The sequence below is a fragment of the Nipponia nippon genome, unplaced genomic scaffold (genome assembly GCF_047370975.1).
Source record: "Nipponia nippon isolate SJK-2023a ecotype South Korea unplaced genomic scaffold, ASM4737097v1 scaffold_20, whole genome shotgun sequence".
NCBI lineage: Eukaryota > Metazoa > Chordata > Aves > Pelecaniformes > Threskiornithidae > Nipponia > Nipponia nippon.
In genome coordinates, this window is record NW_028262337.1 from 2417493 (window position 1) to 2425910 (window position 8418).

Here is an 8418-nt window from a genome sequence, read left to right on the forward strand (position 1 = left end):
GAAAAATAGTCTAAACAAAATATTTTTTTGATACTTGTAGCAATAGCTTATGTCATGTTTTTGCCTTTTGATCAGCAAGGAGGGATGTTTTGAGGGTTTTTTTGTTTGTGTTAGTTTTTTTTTTTTTCCCTTGTTAAGTAGATGACTTCAATCAGAGAAGGAATATTTTAAGGTAGTTGGAATAGATTTTGCCTTGTATGATTTCCCTTAGGCAAGGCGTTATCTTTTCTGGTGTTGTAAATGAGTTCTGTCTATGCCTTTGACTGTTAAAATAATCAACTTATGCTCAGATGTCACCAGCCCCTCAGTTTGGATTGCTAGATAACAATCACAAACATTTGCTGCTTACAGTATGATGAGAGAGGCACATGCATCTTCTGGTCATGGGACCCAAGTCTGTTCTTATTCAAGGTGTTGGGAAATTTGCCAGTGATTTCATTGAGAGAGATTTGGGCCAGGAATGTCACTGCCAGAGAGACAACTCTGCCAGAAATGAGGTGAGGAATGCCAAATGCCAGTGCCAGGTCAGATGCCTCTGTCTATATGTCAGCTCCAAACTGCAGAACTTGGCAGTGTTGTAAAACACTAATCTTGGTTATAAAGAAAAGGCAGTGGCACATAGTGTCCACAATCACCAACCAGCAATGAGACAAGCTGTTTGGTTTGAGATGCAATGCTACTTGCTGAAATCTTTACATTGTGGAGTTTATGTCCATGAACAACAGGGATGGAAGGCTGTTGCATTTTATCTGAATAAAGTGTCTCTTAAAGCTTGAGAAAAAAAATCATCATTACAGTTGTTTTCTTCTGAGGAATCTGCAAAATCACCATCGTTGTAGTTATCTCTATTTTTCACTATTTCATGTACCTCCATGTCATTTAAAAGTGTCAAAATACTAACATTATTCTAATTTTATGTATAGAATGAGGTATAAAATAAGCCCTTAAGTTGTCAAAGATTAAGACTGAAGGCGGTGTAACTCATCTGTGTGTATAAAGCTGGAATAAGACATGAAATCCGAATACTGTTTGAGCTGCCTGTTGTGGGATTTGGTAGTGTGTGGAGCATACTCCTTGGCTCCTCTGTGCACACTGCTTTCCAACTAAGCATCCAAAACTGGAGAAGAACTCGAGCAGAGTTTAGCAGAGGTTAATAAAATGCTTGTTTCAGCATTTCTTTTTTATTTCAAAATGATTTGCATTTCTAGGTCAGATGTAACAACAGACACATGCAAAATGGGTCTGAAATAACTGAAATGTAGTTCAGCAGGGCTGGTCCCACCCAGCCTACAGTCACTGGTGAGAATGGCCAAGTGCCCTGCCCAGGCTGAGGCTAGTGCTCAGGAGGAGTAAGGTGGTACTCACTCTGTGAGGTCTGGTGGAAGAATGAAGAGTTGGCTAGGTTAGCACTGGCACTGGTGATAACTAATGATTAGCTGGAATATACCCTGTTTTATGTTTTTCTTTTAAGAAACAGAATCAAAATATGACAGCTCTTAGGACTGCATAGGTTGTCTCTGTGTGAACAGACATATAAATTGTGGGACCAGGCAGGATTTACCCCGTTGCTTAAATTAGTAGTATGTGTTTCTCTCTCATGGATGTATTGGCAAAACTGTCTGAATGCTGCACTTCAAGCAGACAATTAAGAAAATTGTTTATTCTTCTTAAAATGCTAATTATAACTATTCTCTTAGAATGTGTTTATAGTTATGCTATGTCTGACAAAGAAATTACAGAGAGATGTATGACATTTGAAAATATCTGTATGATTTTTGTTTGATAAATACAGCTATTAAAAAAAGAAGAAATCATTAAAAAATGCATTCTATGGAGGTCAGCTAGAGGAGACTACAGACCTCCAGACATTGAGCTGTAGTGCCATAAATAGCTATGCACATGGGTTGGACACTGACCATGTTTAGTAATGGTCTGCTGGCAGCCAGTTTTGCATACTTTGCGGCACAAACATAATTAAAATGGCAATATTTTCAAGGAGTTACTTTAATCTTAGGGGATTTGTTTTTCTTTCTGATTTCATACAGAACTACCATGAATGCAGGCCACTTAAATACTCCTATAAATATGAATGATTGAAAACAAAACTCTCAGAAACTGCCAGGAAGAGGCGAATGTCAGTCAGGTCTTTGCGGATTCTTTCTTTTTTCCCCAATCAATCTCATCTGAGCCTACATTTTCCATGGGAAACCTACAAGGACTCTGAGGAAATACGTTGTGCATTCTGATATACCCTCCCTCCACAAAAACCTATATACCTGTGAGTTTTCCTTGTAATGGATAATGCTGATGATGGTAATGACACCCCCCCACCCCACCTCCCCCCGCCCCATGCTGGTTATTCTAACTGTTTAGACAACTTCTTCTGCAGATACAGTATAAACATTTTCACTAATCGTTCCCAGGACCCAAACCTTCAGCTGAAACAAGGTGTTGGCTTATTTGTGACATTGAAGCTCCCGTTCCCTGGGGTAAACTTTCCAGAAATAGACAAAATTTGGTACTTAAATGTCATCTTTGTATCTTTGAATTGTCTCTATTAATTTACTGGAAAAGGTCTTTGTATGGCATGTAACTGAGACAAAACCAAAGAAGTTATACATGCTTTTTTTATGAACAGGGGTGTGTACCCTGAAAGGTGCTAAGTATCCAGTACTCTTCCTGGATCCAACCAAGATCCCGTTTAGAAAGGCAACAAAACCAAACCCAAACTCCACAGCTCTGCTAGGCTCCATCTTTCTTCAGCACAACTGGAAGGGAGCAAAGCAGTCACTTCTAGGCATTGCTTGTGGAGGTATTTGAAACAGAGCTGACAGCTAGGAACATGAGCCCAACAGCTGAACATGCTTGCCTCACCACAGGCAACCAGGGTAGCCAGCTGGACTCCCTCTGAGCTAGTTAATAGCTCACACATTGCCTCTTCTTTGTCAGTTAATTTGTAGCAGTCACTGGAATTACTTCTGTGAGCAAGCACCTCTCAGCGTGAGGAAGGGTGATGGAAGCGAGGCCATTGCTAGCAGAGAAGTGTGGAGCAGGGATGGAAGCAAGGGACAGCTCCCCACGCCTCCCACTGAGCGGGCAGTGCTGGAGCTGCTGCAAGCCAGGCTGGGCATCTGTCAGCCTTCCTAAGTATGGCATTGTCCGGGAGATATGTAGCACAGTATCTCTTATAGGGTACATTCCACCTGTGTTTCCACAGAAATGCTGTGCAGGGTTGAATGCTACCTTTCCTAAGACCATACCTTTCCACATATATGTGACAAATATGTCTCATCAAAGATACTGTGAAGACAATAAACAAATGTGTAGTCAGCTCAAATATACAGGATTTTTTCCTTAGCACTTCATAGCCTAGGACATACTAGTACCCTTAATATTATTAGTAAGAACACCATGACTCAGATATAATTGTCCAGCTAGATACACCCTTCTTATTATTTAGTCCTGGATTTCAGAAAGAACAGCCAGACTCCACTGCTGTGCTAGGCTCTGTATCAACAAACGAGTCTCTCAAAATCAGCTTATTGCTGAGTTGTGATCTTTTAAAAGATTATATTCTTCTGCTATAGGGTACTCTCCAGCTGCTGATTATGGTTTTGGAAATGCAGCTTAATTAGTTCTATATTTATTAGCAGATCGTTTAGCTTTTTATTAAGATCAAAACACAGAGACAAAGGATAACAATATGGTATCTTCTTTCTAGCATTATTTAAAATGTTTACAGCATGTCAAAGATTTAAGCAACTCTGAAGAGCAGTCATCCATTCTGTGAGGCTTAAAGAGATTATTTTTCTTTACAGCCTATGGGTAACAACTGCCCACACAGATCCAAATTGTTGCAGATTTTAACCGTCTTGCCAGTTACTGATGATAATGATTAGCTCCTAAATGCCAGATTCAGTAAACTTGACATCACGTTTCATGTATCCTACATGCAGTTAAAAGCAAGGAACTTTGAACATGATACACATAGGTTTTTGCATGCCAATAATCGGTAAAACACCTTCCTTGGATATTTTTAAATACTAGAAAAACTGCTGCAGTTTTTTTCAGTGCAACTCAGGGATATGTACCCCCTAAACTAGGCTGGAATTTGCCAAACCAAGAGACATCACTGATCATAACAAGCAGCAGAAGCCTGTGTATATGGTATAACCTCATTCTGAGCAATTTTCAAAAGCATACAAGGGCTTCTTGTGCCCAAATAATGGAAAGAGGAAGCCAAAGAAGGAGGGACACCTCCATTTCTTTCTCTTCTACTCTGCTTGTGATGGTGCCTTGCCTCTGGTATTCCTTCCAGCCCTGAATCACCAAGTTATCCTATTCACGTGATTACTGGGAAAAGAATAGCATCTTGGAGCCCTTTTTGTGTATCTGAACGATAGAAATATAAACAAGAGCAAGTTACTCAGTTGTGGCAAATGTTGACTATTGTCTGTGGAAAAGCACTACTTAATACAAAATGCTGTCTAAGCAGAGGAGAGCATATGGAAGGGCTGAATATATAAGCCAGCCTACAATATCCACAGATGATGCAGGGGTCAAGATATTGGCTTAACTTCTGTGACGTTCAACATTAGTGCTTTTAATATCTTCTGAACTTCTGTGAGTCTGTTGTACAATTTAACAAACCAGTGGTGACCCTTGCTTCAGCCTTCCCCAGGGCAGCTTTGCTTGTTGGTGCTTGTGTCAGGCACACACCAAAAGGCAGAAAACTCTTCAATTAACTAACAATCATATCATTTATTTATTTAGCTAGTTAGTTAGTAAAGTGGCAGGTAAATGCTCACTTCAAAAAAATCTAGGCATGAGAGACAGCTAACTAGATTCATGATTACTGAATGGTCATTAGTCAGAAAATTTTTAAAAATTCAGAGCATACAAATTAATTACAAAACAGTCTTTCTGGTCCTGGTTCCCTATGGATATGCATTCAAATTTGTCAACAAATCACGTCATCACATAAGCTACCACAAGTCAGCTCTTGTGGAGAGGGGGGTGAGGGAAATAAAGCTCTTTTTTTCTCTACAGTTTGCAGTAAAAGGTGCTCCTCCAGAAGTCTAAGACTGGGCACTTATGCACAGCTCCACTGGACAAGTTGCTCCCTGGTGGCCTTCAGAAGAAATATCCTTCCATTCTCTTGCAATTGCTTAGTATCCTCAAATGGAAGCTAGGGAGAAGCCATACATCCTCCAAAATGGAAACTTGTCCTTGAAGATCCGTTCAGAAACACACAGTATTGTGGACCCTGAAAACAGCCTATCCTATTCTCGACATTAAACATCTGCAGAGAAGTGATGGCTGGGATGTCATCTCCCCTGTTTTTTGATTGATGGCTGACACAGGTAGATCTCCTTTCTGAACACTGAATAGAACTGGAAGTAGGGAGTGGCCTGGCACCAAGAATGACTATGTCCAGCCTGGATTTCTGACAAAAGCAAATCAATCAACATCAGCTAATGTGTAAAAAGCATTGTCTACACCAGGAGCAAAAGTGCAAGTCATATCTATGAAGAGATAATTACTGAGGTTATTATCTGGGAAACAGATGCAAGTCAATTCACCAAATCATGACATAGAAACCACTATCCATAAATAAGACCCTCTACTGTATTAGCAATCTTCAAGCAAAACTGGGCTTGGCCCTGCAGAACTTTGAGTGCTTTGCCAGCCATCTAGACAATTTCTTATGCTTGTGCTTAAGCACTTGCATATTCCAATAAATTTCAGTATGACAGCACATATGTTCAAAGCTACATGTGTGCTTAAGTACTCTTAGGGCAGGTTTATTCAGCTTTTCCTACTCAGACTTTCAGCTGGCTTATAAAAAGTCCTCAGGTGTGGAATTCTCCTTGTAGAAATCTGTGTGTCAGGAGTGACATTATCAAGATTTTTAAGGGATTGAAAACTACCCAAAATGTGAGAATAAAAACCTATTTTTGCATGGCACTTTTTCAAGTCTGAAAGATACTAGCATTTTCGTAACTGGAAAGAATGGTACCAAAGTAGTTGTTAACGTATCCTCTCAGAAGAAGGTCATTATTAAGGACACTGTTTGGTGTTTTTGAAGAGCATTACAAGGAACCAGTATGTTGTATGACCTTTTTCATGGGAAGTTTCAGAAGTAAGTTAGAAATAAGTTTGTTGGGTTGTTCTAGGTGGACCTGATCTGGCGAGGGGATCAGTTTAGATGATTGCTGGATTCTTTTCCTATAGTTTTCATGATTTTGAAGAAAACAAATAGATCTCAATTAAAAGTTTAACAAAATGCTTGCATTACTAAGTGACATCTGCGAAACTACAGCATAAGCAAGAACACAGCAAGCTCTCTTATCCTTTCACAATAATTTATTTTCCATTTCTTTTTATGAGGATCCTCTCTCTCTAAAACTCTAATTCTGCATAACTTAGAGAATAAACAGGACTCAAATTTCAGTCGATTCTGGGCAGCTGACTTCAACAGATTCTATGTGGTTTTCCTGCACTGACCAAACTGCAGAAAATACATCAGGGCGTGGCAATTCTAGAAATTCCCTGAAAATTCCCAGTGTAGACTAAGGAAGAGAGTAATTAATGCTCATTCAGTGTATGCTGATTTTTTTCATTCTTCCTATATTTTTTCCAGTGTAGTGTATTTGTGTCATGTGTGCACATCCACTAAGAGTTTGATTTAGCAGTTTGTTTTACACAGTGCATTGAATACCTTACAGACAGTATGGTTATTTGATCACATCTGAGTGAAAAAATCAATAGCATAGCAGCAAAAGGCTTATACTTCTATTTCTAATCCATGGGTTTTTTTAGCTATACTATGCATTCCTATAGAGGGTTTGCTTTCTGGTAAAAAAAAAAAAAAAAAAAAAAAAAGAGAGAAAAAAAAGAGAAAAAAGAAAAGAATGCTAACAATCCATTAAATTCTGGGATACAAATTTCCCCTGGATTAAAAATGACATTTGCTTTAAGTACTGTTTTTTTTTTCCATAATAATTGCTGGGTGATTTTGATTTAGAAAGACAAGTGAAAAACATTTAAAGTCTTCAAGACTCACTATTGCATTACTGTAACATATGAATAACTTTGCTTGTTAAGTGAACATTTGTAACCAATTAGTCTGAAGAATGCATCCTTACAGCTGAGAAAAAGAGGACCTCTTCAGCTACCCTTGTTCAGCTGTCTTGGGCATTGGTCTGCTGTGGTAAGTAGGAGCTCTCTGTGCATGTGCTTGGTGCACCAAGGTATTTAGCTGGGGATGGTGGTAGCAGAGAATAGGTAGACTAAGTTCCTTTTACTCCTCTGGTGCTGCATTAGAGGAAGAAATCTTTTGCTGGTGATATTATCAGCCTTCATGGAAAGGGGGAAAAAAGTCACGAGAGATATCTGACTCAGAAGGGCTTTTTCTGTCATGATGCTGTTTATTTGTCACTCTTACTCAAGGCTACATTAACAATCCAGGTCCTGTAGATGGTCCTAGACCAATTCTGCAGCCTGTTTACTTGTAGAGCTCCTGCCAGTTTTAAATTGTGTCAAAAATTTAACTGCGTAAATACTCCATCAGTTAGAGGTGGTCTTGTCTTTGTCTTTTATTGAGCCAGATTTTGAGGTATTTTCTGTTTAGGTAAAAGATGTGAAGAACAGGGAACTATACCAAAAATCGTATCCTCAGATAGTTGGCATTCAAACAAATAATTCAATAATAAAAACTCAGGAAGTCATAATTTATACTGCCACAAATCCTGACTGAATAAACCTCTTCAGTAATGTGTGTGCATACACACACCCTCACTCCCCACCCTTCCACCCACAGCTTTTTGCAACGTTCTTGAATTAGCTGTAATAAATATGACAGTGGGTTAAGGTACTAAGGACCTGAACTAGACATAGACAGTGTTTAACTCATGTCAGATTAGTTACTGATTATGCCTTTACGTGACTGTCAGAATGTAATTTCTCACTAGTAAGTGCAAGACATCTAAAACATTCTTCCTACATATTTTTATGAGAAAACGTATGAGTTACAAAGTTGGAATCTGAACTGAAACACTGTAAGAACCGCCAAAAATTGCTGGGTGTCTAGAGACATCATCATGTCTACAAGTGAGCTCCTGTTTCTGTGCTATATATCTACCATGACAATCTGTTCATAATAAAGGATTTTGGCACTGTGATGGTCGTCATCACAGTCCTTAAGTATCAGATGCTTGGCTCCTCTAGAAGAAGCTACAGCCTGTTCGATCAAGATTGTTGTCTGTATACCTGCGAGACAAGATTCTGACCTGGTTACCACTCTACTGGAGACCTAGGTGCTGTTTCTGTGCTAGAGGAAAATGTCTTCTTCTTTGAATTTATAGATGCTTCAGTTAAATCTTCGTTGTTCACACGAAGTAGGAATCAGTACTTTGA